Source organism: Chrysochloris asiatica, unplaced genomic scaffold (assembly GCF_000296735.1).
Source record: "Chrysochloris asiatica unplaced genomic scaffold, ChrAsi1.0 scaffold00073, whole genome shotgun sequence".
Taxonomy (NCBI): domain Eukaryota; kingdom Metazoa; phylum Chordata; class Mammalia; order Afrosoricida; family Chrysochloridae; genus Chrysochloris; species Chrysochloris asiatica.
In genome coordinates, this window is record NW_006408591.1 from 4,105,236 (window position 1) to 4,119,274 (window position 14,039).

Consider the following 14,039-nt stretch of genomic DNA (forward strand, 5'->3'; position numbering starts at 1 on the left):
AAGGCACCCACTGCATAAGTGACTTACTTATGTTCTTATTTTAGTGCAAGAAAATACTTCACATTATTAAAATTATTGTTCAACAAGTGAAGGTGACTGTGGAGAATTTGTTGTGAGAAGGGGCTGGTTTGATGGTTTCAAAGTGAGGGCAAATTTACGTAGCATTAAAGGGTACATGCTTATATAACATTAAAGGGTAAATGGAGTCCTGGTGTGGCGCTGTGTATTAATGTGCTGGACTGCAAAGTCGTTTGAACTGAAAGGTTAACAGTTTAAGCTCACCAGCTACAATTCGGAAACCTTATACAGGATCGTTATGGGTTGGAACCAACTCAATGGCACTTAAACATCAACAAAGCGTAAAAATGAGTTAAGATATCTGAAAAAAGTCAGATGTTCTGTAACCTGGGGTCTATCTGTATATAGCCAGGTCTTTGGGTGGATTCAAACCTCCTATCTTTCAGCTGGGGGAGCATGCTGGCTCTGTAGGATAAGCACTGGACTATGAACCACAAAGTTGGTGGTTCGAGCCCACCAACCCCTCCATAGGAGAAAGATGATGCTTTCTGCTCCTTCAAAGATTTACAGTCTAGGAAATCGTATACAGGGTGTCTATGAGTGGGAACTGACTCAGTGGTACTTAATAACAACAACAAAATTTTCAGTTAGTAGCTGAGTGCTTAACTTTTTTCACCACCTAAGAACCTGGAAGGAACTGTTATGATCATCTATTCCACTTATGTCCAGAGAGGGAAAGTTACTTGGCTATGCCATACGGCTATTTAGTGTTGTAATTAGAAAGAACTTCATTGTAAGATCTGGGTTGAAGGTCTGGTTCTGTTCCTGATGAGATGCGGCACTTTTCTTCTCCTTGACACATAGATTTCCTCAAATGCAAAATGGGGATGACTTTCCCATAAAGTGTCAAAGATAAGTTAAAAAGGTAAAATGTGATTCTCATACAAAAATGAATGTGTGTTGAATATTTTATTCCATCATTAATTTATGAATGAATAAGTAAGATAGTAGATTTGACTCAAAAAAGAATTTGAAGAAAAGAGATTTATATAGTAAGTCAAAGGAATACTGATACGAATTTGCTGAGATATAGGACAATGTAAAAGTAATCTTTGGAATTGAAATCTAAAAGTTAACACAGGTTGATTCTCTAATTAAAGGAGCCCTGTTAGTGAGTGTAGTGGATTAGGAGCAGGGCTGGTAACCACAAAGCCGGCAGTTCAAATCTACCAGTTGCTTTTTGGGAGAAAGATGAGGCTTTCTGCTCCCACACAAATTTATAACCCCAGAAACCCCCCTATACAGGGTTGCTATGAGTCAGAAACAACTGGGTGGTATATAAGCACCACAATTCTCTAATCTTGTAGTATAGCAAAATCAAACAAAGAAGCATCTGCTAACTAATTGAGCCTGTTAAATAATGACACTGCAGGGGATTGCATATGTCTCTTATTTTATTTCCAAGTTTTAGATTCTTTTTCTTAAAGGTTAACATTAGGATGTGATGAAAAAAAAATCTATATAAAGTGCTTCTCAGCTCCTCAACTGTTCTTATTTAGCAGGAAAATGTGCTTCTGGACTTTTCTGGGCCCTTGACTCTTAAAGGGTATCCATCCGGGTAGCACAAATAGTTTGTGTTCTACTGATAACTTAAAGGTTTGAGATTCAAATCCACATAGTGACGACGTGCTTTCAGTAAGATTGTTGTTGTTGTTGTTAAGTGCTTTTGAGTTGTTTCTGACTCATAAAGACTCTGTATAGTAGGGTTTCCAAGGAGTGGCTGGTGAGTTTGAACTGCCGACTTTGCGGTCCAGTGCTTTATCCTACAGTGCCAACCATTAAGATGGTTGTGTTGTTAAGTGCTGACTCATAGTGACCCTGTATAGGGTTTTCTAAGGAGCAGCTGGTGGGTTTGAACAGGTGACCTTCTGGTTCACAGTCCAGAGCTGATCTTACAGCATCACACCAGGAGTCCATTAAGATTGTTGTTGTTGTTCAGTGCCGTCGACTCAGTTCCGATCCATAGTGACCCTGAGCTAGAAAATCTTCTGGTGCAATCTTTCTCCATGGGGTTGCTGTGAGCTACTACACTCTATGGCAACTGGTTTTCTTTTCTTTTTAAATTCTTAAAGACTCCACTTCCTAAGTACATACTGCAGAAGGAAGTTGCTATTGGAAGAAAAAACTTTCCATCTATCCTCCAGATATCAATTATCCAAATTGCAAAGTATTTGAAATCCCAAGCTCAGGAGGGGCCTATTTTTGCCTGAAGCCAGAATAAACAGATCTTTATCAGTTTAGCCAAGAAAGTTTGGAAACAAGCCAAAGGTTTAGTGTTTGGAGTAGAAGGCTTGTTTAATTGGGGGTGAAGATTGGGCAATGACAACTATGCCCTTCTTTTATGGTGCGGTGGGGAGGGGCATATAGTGCTTTAAATAATCTCACTTCCTTTCTTTTCTCACCTCAGTGCCCAAATCCAGTCACACACTAGGATAATTCTCTGAGTTCAGACCTTGGTAATGAGATCTGGTAAGGGGCTAGATGCCCCCTCAGCCAGTGTTCTCTTGGGGAAGCCTATTTTTGAATTTGCTTCTGTTTGCATTTCAAACACATTAACTGTTGTTTAAAAAGTAGGCTGGTCCTTGATTTTAGGTTGGCAGTGACCCTGCTGAAGCAAGTATTTAGAAATACTGCATGTGTTTATATTTCTCACGACTCTTGCCCTGGAGCTGAACCCTCTCTACTTTCCTGAACATACCTGCAGAGATGGAGAAGAGATTTCCATACATTAATCTCAGCTTCTCGCAGGGCTGTCATTGGCTATACCATGATATATGCTTTTGACCTGGCTAGATATTTCTCATACCATCAAATGCTCAGGGTTTCCTACCTCTTATTTATTCATCAAACTGATGTTGTTGTTGTTAGGTGCCATCGAGTAGGTACCAACTCATAATGACCTTATCCACAACAGAAGTAAACACCGCTGGTTTCGGCACCAATCTCATAATAGTTGATAATGCTTGAGCCCATTGCTGTTGTCACTGTGCCAATCCATCACATTGGGGGCCTTCCTCTTTATCACTGAACCTCCATTTTACCAAGCATGATATCCTTCTCCAGGGACTGGTCCCTCCTGATACTATGTCCAAAGTATGACAGATGAGGTCTGACCATTGTGGCTTCTAAGGAACATTCTGGCTATACTTCTTCTAACACAGATTTCTGTGTTCTTCTGGCAGTCAATGGTATTTTTAATATTCTTATCCAACACTGCCACTCAAATGCATCAATTCTTTTATAGTCTTCCTTATTCATTGTCTAAATTACACATGCATATGAGGATATTGAAAATACCATGGCTTGGGTTAAGGCACACCTTAGTCCTCAAACTGACATCTTTGCTCTTGAACATTTGAAAGAGTCTTATTCAGCAAATTTGTCTAGAGCAATATACATTATTTGATTTCTTGACTGCTGCTTCCATGAGTGTTAATGGTTGATCTGAACAAAATGAAGATATTGACAATTTCAATCTTTTCTCCATTTGTCTTGATGGCATTTATTGGTCCAGTGGTAGAGATTTTTGTTTCCTTTAAATTGAGGTGTTACCCATACCAAAGGCTGTGTTCTTTAATCATTATCAGTAAGTATTTTAAATTCTCTTTGTTTTCAGCAAGCAAGATTGTATCATCTGCATATTGCAGGTTGTTAACTAGTCTTCCTCCAATTTTGATGCTCTTCATATAATCCAGTTTCTCAGATTATTTTCCCAGCATTATTTATTTATTGTTATGTGCTGTGGAGTCAGTTCCGACTCATAGCGACCCTGTACAGGGTTTCTGAGGCTGTAAGTCTTTACGGGAGCAGAAAGCCTCATCTTTCTCCCGTGGAATAGCTGGTAGTTTCGAACTGCTGACCTTGTGGTTCGCAGGCCGATTCGTAACCACTATGCTACCAGAGCATACAGATTGAATAAGTATGGTGAAAGAATACCACCCTGGCACCCATTTTTCCAAATTTTAAACCATTCAGTGTCCCTTTGTTCTGTTTGAATGACTGCCTCTTGAATCTATGTATAAGTTCCTCATGAGCACAATGAAATGTTCTGGAATACTCATTCTCCACAACGTTGTCTGTAGCTTGTCATGATTCACACAATTGAAAGCCTTTGTGTAGTTAGTAAAGCACGGATATACATCTTTCTGGTATTCTCTGCTCAGGACACACCTTTCAGTATCTTCTTGTTCTGTGTGAACAACTGCCTCTTGGTCTATGCACAGGTTCCTCATGAGAACAATGAAAAACGTTCTGCAACACCCATTCTTAGCAATATTAACCATAGTTTGCTATGATCCACACAGTCATGTGCTTTTGCATAGACAATAAAGCACAAGTAAACATCTTTCTGATATTCTCTGCTTTCAGTCAAGAGCCATCTGACGTTAGCAGTCGTTCATGGTCCCTTCTGAATCTGGATGAATTTCTAGCAGCTCTCTGTCAATGTACTGCTGCAACTGTTTTTAAATTATCTTCATCAAAATTTTACTTGCATGTGATATTAATGATATTATTCAATGATTTCTGTATTTATATGTATATATAGAATCCTAGTGTGGCACTGTGGGATAAAGCACTAGACTTCAAGGTCGGTTTGAACCACAAGGTCAGTGGTTCAAACTCACCAGCCACTCCTTGGAAACCCTGTACAGTGCTGCTATGAGTTGGAACTGATTTGACAGCACTTAACTACAACACACACACGCACACACATATGCTTTTTCAAAAATTTTTACATGTATAATTCAGTGACATTGTGTCTCTGATGTTGTGCAACCATAGCTAGTTGTTGTTGTTGTTGTTAAGTGCCATCGAGTCGGTTCCGACCCATAGCGACCCTGTACAGGGTTTCCGAGGGTGTAAATCCTTACGGGAGTAGAAAGCCTCATCTTTCTCCCGCGGAGTGACTGGTAGTTTCGAACCGCTGACCTTAAGGTTCGCAGCCCGATTCGTAACCACTATGCTACCATAGCTAGTATTTGTTTCTAAATTTTACCATCACTTTGAACACAAGTTCAATGTTCCCCAAACAATAATTTGCTCTTGACTCATCTATCTCACCTCTCTGTGGATATTAAGACAAAAGGAGTGAATCTGTGATGTTGTTGTTGTTAAGTGTTGTCAAGTCAGTTCTGACTCATAGCGACCCTTTTTGAGGCTATGAATCTTCACGGGAGAAAAAGTCTCATCTTTCTCCTATGGAGTGACTGGCAGACTCAAACCACAGCCCTTGTGTTTCATAGTCCAGTGATTATCATATGGAGCTACTTTGTGATGATAAAATCCTACCTATCTTATGAAGATGAGAAGGAAGATTGTTTAAGATGACAGACTTAAAAGCATATGCCTAGTGTCAAGGCAGATGGTAAGTTGTTGTTGTTGTGAAGTGCCGTCAAGTCGGTTCCGACCCATAGCGATCCTGTGTAGGGTTTCCAAGGAACAGCTGGTGAGTTTGAACTGCCGACCTTGCAGTTCAAATGGCTTTGCAGTCTGATGCATTAACTCACAGTGCCACACCAGGACTCCAGATGACAGGTGCTCTCTGTAAATTAAAATGCAAATATCTTATAAGACTTTTTGCTGTGGGTTCAACTAACACAAGTAGGAAAGTGTGAATTTGAATTGTTGACAGTATGGAAAAGGAAGGAAAGAAAAAAAAAAAAAAATCATAGTGCCTTTTCAAAAATTGTCCTGGAAAAGCAAAAACAAAATGTGGCATTTTCCTATACTTCATGCACCCAAACACACCACCCTCATCCACTATACAATATTGAAATCCTCCAGTGATTACAAGGAAAAAAAAGTCTCTGAACAAGATTTTATTTTTAATGTTTGAATTGAACAATTGGTCTTTGTAAATCCAAATAAACAATACATTAAGGACTTAGAATCCTATTTTATTTTTCTTCTCTGGTTCACTGCACTTGAATTAAGTAGAAACTGGATAAATAGGCATCCACTAGAGGAACATATAATAGGATACCAAAGACCTTATTCTTTACTTGGGAACAAATCACAAAAGAATAATTTAAGTTGTCAATTTAACTAAAGAAAAGACATCTGCACCCCCAACATGGCTCATTTTCTGTCTCAGTGGTATCATCCAGCCATTAGGGGACTGGTGAATTTGTCACATGTGGGTAGATTATTGGTTTAGTGGTACTGCAGGGGCTAGAATCTCGGGTTGGCCAATGAGGGTGATCCCTGGAGTGCTATGTCATAGCAATGAGAAGGGTGTGGGAAAACATGGGCTTAGATACAGGAGAGTACAGTGGGCCTGTGGAAGTTCTCATTAGATTGCTTTTATTTTCTTTCTGATTTAGGGAAGCAGAGTCAATGCTCAAAATGGGGTGGGTAGCAATTAATGTTTGGAAAGAGAGAAAAAGGCATGGAAATCATCTAGGAGGGTGGGAGAGTAAACAAATATTGATGGTATACTTGTATATTTTTTGGACCACTTCACTTTCATCTCTCAGTATGAGAGTGTAGAGCAGGCTTTAATGGAAGAAGGTGTGTTTTAGCCAAGTGAATATGACACAATGAGAAGAGGTAAGGGGATTGGGCAAGATGAAATGATGCTAACACTGAGCTAAGGAATCAGAGTGGTATAAGGAAGAAAGTGAGGGTGTGGGGTGGGGGGAAATATTGAGGGAACAGTGAAGGGGGTAGATTCAATGGATCACAGGTCATTGCAGAGTTGAAGGATTATAAGTGTCAGCATACGATAAGGAATAGATGGTTGATGGAGAGCAGAATGCTTGGAACTGAGATTTTTATCAGGGTTTTATTGTTGTTAGGAGCTGTAAAGTCTGTTCCAACTCAAAGCAACCCTATGAACAACAGAATGAAATATTGCCCGGTCCTGCACCATTCTCACAATCTTTGTTATGTTTAAGCCCATTGCTATTGCCACCGTGCCAATCCAACTTGTTGGGGTCTTCCTCTTTTCACTGACCATCCACTTTACCAAGTATGACATTCTTCTTCAGGGACTGGTCCCTCCTAATAATAAGTCTGAAGTATAAGAGACAAAGTCTCACTATCCTGGTCTCTAAGGGGTTTTATTTATTGCTAATGAAAAAGTCTAGGATCTGGGATGACCCTGTAGGGGTGAGTAGCTGAATACATATGGAGGACAAGCTTACTGATGGTAAGAAAATCAACAAAGGAAATGAACAAAATAGTGAAAGGCTCAACAATGTAGTAACTGAAATCATCAATAATTAAGATAGAACTAGGATTAGAGATCTGGTGTGGTGCTGTGGATTAATGTGCTAGACTGCAAAGTCGGTTTGAACCACAAGGTTGGTGGTTCAAGCTCACCACTTGCTTCCCTATATACCTATCTTCTTCTAGACTGAAAATTGGTACTTGAGGGTGAGTTCCTTTCCAGACATGAAGGGTAGTTGAGGGCCACAGTCTCAGGTTTCTCCAGTCTCTTTCTGACCAGTAAGCCCAGTTTTTCTTTAAAAAAGAATTTTGAGTTTTGTTCCATATTTTCTCCCTCTCTATCAGAAACCTTGTAATGTGATCACTTTCAGAACAGTTGGTATTGGTAGCAAGGCATCATCTAGTTTGTCTGGTTTCAGAATCGTGAAGGCTGAGGTTCACATGTTCCATTAGTCTGTTGGACGACTCTAAGCATTTTCAATTTGCATCACTTCTTTCTTCTTCACATGGAGAGACCAATAGCTGAGGTGCTATTATTTTAGTGGATTAATTTAAACCTGTACATGCTCCTAGATTATTCTTTCTGTGCTTTTTTACTTTGGCTGGACATTGCAATCATCTAGTTCAGTTTTAAAAGAACACTCATGCTTTGGTCTCACCCCCCAAAATTCCTATGCAATTTGTTAGGTATATAGATATTCTGGGTGTGGTTCTAAGTCCCCAAAATGATTCAGGTGTAAAACAGAGGGTGAATGCTATTGATCTAGGCAAGCGGTTCTCCAAGTATCGACTGTGAACATTAACATCACATGGGAAGTTGTTACAGATGCAAGATTCCCTAGAAGTGTGGAATTGGAAATTGTGAGGGAGGATCCCAGCAATGTTTTCAAAACAAGCACCCCAGGTAATTTGGATACACCCACAAATTTCAGAATCACTTGTCTAGGGCAAGAAATTAATACTGAAGCCTTACATGTCTCTTGCATCTGACCCCACAGTGTTGTTGAGTCAGTTCTGACTCATAGTGACCCTGTGTAGGGTTTCCAAAGAGCAGCTGGTAGGTTTGAACCACCAACCTTGTGGCTAGCAGTACAGTGCTTATACTACAGCACCACACCAGGAGTCTCTCTCTTTCTTGCTCTTTCTATGTTGTTGTTAAGTGCCGTTGGGTCAAGTGACCCTGTAAAGCAGGGGTGTGGAATGTCTGGCCTGTGGGCCATATAAAGTCCATGGAATCATTTGATCTGGCCTTGTCAATGCAACCATAGTTCTCATCATATTTGTTGTGTTGTTATTAAGCACCGTTGAGTTCCGACTCATAGTGATGTTGTATAGGGTTTCCAAGTAGTCGTTGGTGAATTTGAACTGTCAACCTTGTGGTTCAAACTGACCTTGTGGCCCAGTGCATGTCCTGCAGTGCCACACCAGGGTTCCATTTATTTGTTTAAGGGGAAATTGATTAGAGTGAAGATTGAGATATTCTTTTCTTTGGTTTCCTTAATTTTGTATGTTTTCTTTTTCTCCTTACAGGCACTCTTCCAAATTCCCAAGAAAATGCAGGTGCTGGATACTACTGGAAATACGGAGCCGAATAAGGAAGACACAATCAATGCAATGTGAAGGGAATTTTGGTCCTTGTCTTGTTCAATTTCCTGCTATCTCCTTTTCTCTATGTTGTCCACGTGAAAACTTGTTCTCACATATGGATCTGACCTTAGTCATTAGTAATTTAGAGCTATTTTGAGTTGGGAGCCTTGGTGTAGTGCTGGGGGTTAATGTGCTGGACTTCAAGGTTGGTTTGAACTGTAAGATCAGCGGTTCAGACTTAACAAGCTTCTCCTCAGAAACCCTATACAGGGTCACTATGGGTTGAAACCAACTCGAAAGCACTTAACAATGACAATAACAACAACAACAACTCTGAGTTGAGTCAGGTTAGCCAACTGGTCTACATGCAGCTGAGGGATGGGACTGTGTCTACATTTCTTCATATCCATACATTTCCCCTCTGTCTGTCTTCCCCATTCAGGTTCCTCTGGGAACAGGTAGATTGCATTTTAAGGGGTATGGCGATGAAGAGCATTGGCTTTGATACCACAAGTTTGGGTCTGAAGTTGTAGTTGTGTAACCTTGAGCAAGTCATGATACTTTTTGGCCCCTTCAGTTATCTCACCTACCAAATGGATTTGATAATTTTTAACCTCGTACATTTGTTGTTGTGGTGGTGAGTTAGTTGCCATCAAGTTGGTTCCAACTCATAGAGACCCTGTATGAGTTTCCGAGGCTGTAAATATTTCCAGGAGCAGAAAGCCTCATCTGTTTCTCATGGAGCAGCTGGTAGATTTGAACTGTTGACCTTGTGTTTACCAGCCCAACTTGTAAACCATTATGCTACCAGGATTCGTGACATTTGTTGTAGGACTATGTTGTTGTTGTTATGTGCCATGGAGTCAGTTCCGACTCATAGCAACCCTGTACAGGGTTTCCGAGGCTGTAAATCTTTACGGGAGCAGAAAGCTTCATCTTTCTCCCACGGAACAGCTGGTAGTTTCGAACTGCTGACCTTGCAGCTCACAGCCCAATTCATAACCACTACACTACCATCATCCATGAAAGATGCTTATACTGGTGCTCTACCTAGGATGCAAAAAGTGCTCACTGAATAATACTTGTTAATGATATTGTTGAATTTTATTTCCTGCTGTGGCAGCATCAATGGGCTCAAGCATGGCAACAGTTGTGATGTTGGCCCAGGATCAGGCAGTGTTTCGTTCTGTTGTGCATAGGGTCACTATGAGTTGGTACCGACTTGATGGCACCTAACAACAACAACACGGAAGGATAGGTTTTATCCTTGGCAATTGTTGTTGGTAGGTCCCATCAAGTCAGTTCTAACTCATAGTGGACCCTAAGAACAACAGAATGAAACATCCCATCCTGTGCCATCCTAACAATTGTTACGTTTGAGCGCACAGACTCTGGCACTATGGTCATGGCGGAGGGAACAACAGTGCTCAGGCAGAACAGACCAGTTACCAAGGCTCAGGATTTCTATAATTGGCCTGATGAATCCTTTGATGAAATGGACAGCACACTGGCTGTTCAGCAGTATAGTCAACAAAACATAAGGGCAGATTGCTCTAATATCGACAAAATTCTTGAACCACCTAAAGGCCAAGATGAAGGTGTATGGAAGTATGAACATTTAAGGCAGTTCTGTCTTGAGCTAAATGGGCTTGCTGTCAAACTTTAGATTGAGTGCCATCCAGATACATGCACTCAGATGACAGCAACTGAACAATGGATTTTTCTTTGTGCCGCTCATAAAACTCTAAAAGAATGTCCTGCTGTAGACTACACTAGGCATACACTTGATGGTGCTGCCTGCCTTTTGTATAGCAATAAATATTTTCCCAGCAGGGTTAGCATAAAGGAATTGTCTGTAGCAAAACTAGGATCAGAATGCCATAGGATTTATAGAATATTTTCTTATGCTTATTTTCATCACCGGCAGATATTTGATGAATATGAAAATGAAACATTTTTATGTCATAGGTTTACTAAATTTGTGATGAAATATAATTTGATGTCCAAGGATAACTTGATTGTATGAATTTTAGAAGAAGAAGTACAGAATTAAGTTTCTGGAGAAAGTGAAGCATGAAAGAAATTAGAAAAAAAGTACTGGACACATAATTAGCGTTAATTATGTAGGAGAAACACGAGGCTTTCTGCTCCCGTAAAGATTTACAGCCTCAGAAACCCTGTGCAGGGTTGCTATGAGTCAGAACCGACTCCACGGTACATAACAACAACAAACAACATATATATCATTTTAGACACATCAATCATGTACCCATATTATAGCTTCTTTGTTTGGTATAGGTTTTTGTATGCTAACAATTGTTACGTTTGAGCTCATTGCTGTTGCTGCTATATCAATTTATCTCCTGTGGATCTTTATTTCATTTGATGACCCTCTACTTTACCAAGCATGATGTCCTTCTCCAGGGACTGGTCCCTCCTGATAACATGTCTGAAGTATGAGAGATGAAGTCTTACCATTCTGGCTTCTAAGGAGCATTCTGACTCTACTTCTTCCAATATAAATTTGTTTGTTCTATTGGCAGTCCATGGTACTTTAACACCATAGCTCAAATGCATCAATTCTTCTCTGGTCTTCCTTATTCATTGTCCAACTTTCACATGTATATGAAGTGATTGAAAATCCCATGGCTTGGGCCAAGCTCACATTAGTTCTCAAACACTAGGTCCTCAATGACAATAGTAACAATGAAAAGAATGTCAGCCTCCAGTAAACAGACAGAATCTGTTTTCAGTGAGATATAGTTCCCACATTGATGGTCCCTTTCCCAAGCAGCTTGGAACTCACCTCCTCCAGTATCTTCAGTAATGCCCACTGCTGCGTACTTCTTACACTTTTCTATGACTTTGCTGATGCTAATGTTGAAGCTGATTTGGAGCAAGTTCTAAATCTTCACCTCAGGGGGTAATACCTTGTCAAGGCTTCAAGCCTATTTTAATTGATTTACTTCATTCCATGTCAGGCTTAAAGGGCACCCTACAGGGTCCCGGCTCTGAATGAATGCATTAAAAATCAAATAGTATAGATTATGGCATAATTCACAAGGGAGATATAAATAGAATATCTCTGATGTCTGTTAATTTTCCTATGCTTGCTCAAAAGCACCTTTTTATAGCATCTGCTTTTTCCTTTTATTTCAAATGCTCTCTGGTTACCTTAGTAAGGAGGAGAATAAAACTCAAAATATAAGATTGAGGGGAGAATTTGCCACCTTAAGATTCAGGGTTGGATGGGATTTTAGACATCTAGTTCTCATTTATCTGATGAAGGATCGAGGTCTAGAAAACTTCATCTCCAGGTCATAGAACTTCATCTCCAAACAGTTCAACTTGGAAAAGATATGTTTTTAGCCCTTACCAAGTAATAGGAACCATACAGAAAGGTGGCATGGAAAAGTCTAAGCAAGTAGACAGGGTTGTTGTTGAGGTGGTATTCTGGCCTCATTCTCCAGTATTGAGTCTTGGTTTACCACACACAACTGCATTTGGGTGAGCTATTTAACATCACTGGGTCTTCAGTTTTCCTACCCTAAAATAGAGCTACTAATAGTATCTATGTCAGAGTGTTGTTATGAGGTTTAAATTATAGTTCACTAAAGAGTTTAGCACACAATATTTGACATATATTAAGTGCTCAATGAATTTTAGCTATTATTATTATTAAATAACTTGTAAACAAGCCTTTTATTGGGATGTTAGTGACAAAGTCCTTTGTCTTAGTGCTGTCTGGCATGGCTGTGTGCTCTCTGTAAAGAGTGACGTTCTCATCTTGTAAGGAGAAAGTCCCAGAGAACTTTATATCCAAAGGTAGACATGACTATGAATGACATTAGAGGGACAGGTGTCAATGGATCTGCTCCATCAAAGAGGATTGGAAATGATGCTGTCTGAAGCTTTGAAAGAATAAGGCGCAAAGTGGATTTAGGTGCTTAACACAATGTGGGAGCTCAGCAACAATAATAAAACCAATATTAATTATCGAGTACTCTGGCATCAATGATCTCATTTAGGAAACCTGTACATAGACCAAGAGCAGTTGTTTGAACAGAATAAGGGGAGACTGCATGGCTTAAAACAGAAAAAGTATATGCTAGGGTTGTATCTTTCACCAGATTTATGCAATCTGTATATTGAGCATATAATCTGAGAAGTTGGACTACATGAAGAAGAATGTGGCATTAGCACCGGAGAAAGAAGATTCATTAATAACCTTCAGTATGAAGATAACACAACCTTGCCTGCTGAAAGTGAACAGGATTTGAAGCACTTACCATGATGAGTTCTGGTAGCATAGTGGTTACAAATTGGGCTGCCAACCTCAGGGTCAGCAGTTCAAAACTACCAGCTGTTCTGTGGGGGAAAGATGAGGCTTTCTGCTCCCATATAGATTTATAGCCTTGGAAACCCTGTACAGGGTTGTTATGAGTTGGAACCGACTTCACAGCACATAACAACAACAACAATAAACCCATGAAGAACAAAGATTACAGCCTTCAGTGTGTATTACACCTCAACATAAAGAAACCCAAAGTCCTTACTAGACATAGAAGCAACATCATGATAAACGGAGAAAAGATTAAAGTTGTCAAGGATATCATTTTACTTGACTTCACAGTCAATGCCCATGTAACTAGAAATCAGGAAACCAAATGACATATTGTATTTGGCAAATCTGCTGCAAAATACCTCTTCAAAGTGTTAAAAAGCAAAGCTGTCACTTTGAAGACTATGATAGGCCTGACCCAACTCATAGTGTTTTCAGTGGGTTAATGCGCCAGACTGCAAAGCTGTTTGAACTGCAAGATTGGCAATTCAAGCTCACCAGCAGCTCCTAGGAAACCCTATACAGGGTCGCTATGGGTCGGAACCAAGTCGACGGCACTTCCAGCACAACACATATGCAAGTTTAAGTTGGGCAATAAATAAGAGAGACCGAAGAATTGTTGCCTTTGAATTATGGTGTTGATGAAGAACAATAAATAAAGCATGGACTGCTAGGGCAATGGAGGCTGTGAGGTTGACACAGGGCAAGGCAGTGTTTCTTCCTGTTGTGTCTAAGGTCGCTATGAGTTGGAATCTACTTAATGGCACCTACTACCAGCCGCTCCGCGGGAGAAAGATGAGGCTTTCTACTCCCGTAAAGATTTACACCCTCGGAAACCCTGTACAGGGTCGCTATGGGTCGG

General features: G+C 40.1%; 1 pseudogene; it reads left to right on the forward strand.

Moving 5' to 3' along the window:
• The first annotated feature begins 10,234 nt into the window (after positions 1 to 10,234).
• LOC102816746 lies at positions 10,235 to 10,820 on the forward strand (annotated as a pseudogene).
• Positions 10,821 to 14,039: the final 3,219 nt, after the last annotated feature.